The sequence below is a fragment of the Corapipo altera genome, unplaced genomic scaffold (genome assembly GCF_003945725.1).
Source record: "Corapipo altera isolate COAL_440 unplaced genomic scaffold, ASM394572v1 201, whole genome shotgun sequence".
In the NCBI taxonomy this organism is placed as follows: Eukaryota; Metazoa; Chordata; class Aves; order Passeriformes; family Pipridae; genus Corapipo; species Corapipo altera.
In genome coordinates this window covers 1,045,364-1,045,563 of record NW_020884940.1, presented here as the reverse complement: position 1 = coordinate 1,045,563, position 200 = coordinate 1,045,364, and positions in this window count along the sequence as shown.

Sequence of the window (200 nt, the reverse complement as noted above, 5' to 3'; positions counted from 1 at the left end):
CACAAGGCTCTGGGGTGTCCCACACAGCCCCGGGGTGCCCCACACAGCCCCGGGTGCCCCACAAAGACCCGGGGTGCCCCACACAGCCCTGGGGTGTCCCACACAGCTCTGGGGTGCCCCATACAGCCTCGGGGTGCCCCACATAGCCCGGGGTGCCACGCATGTGCACGCCAGCACCCCCACGCCTCACCGAGCACGCA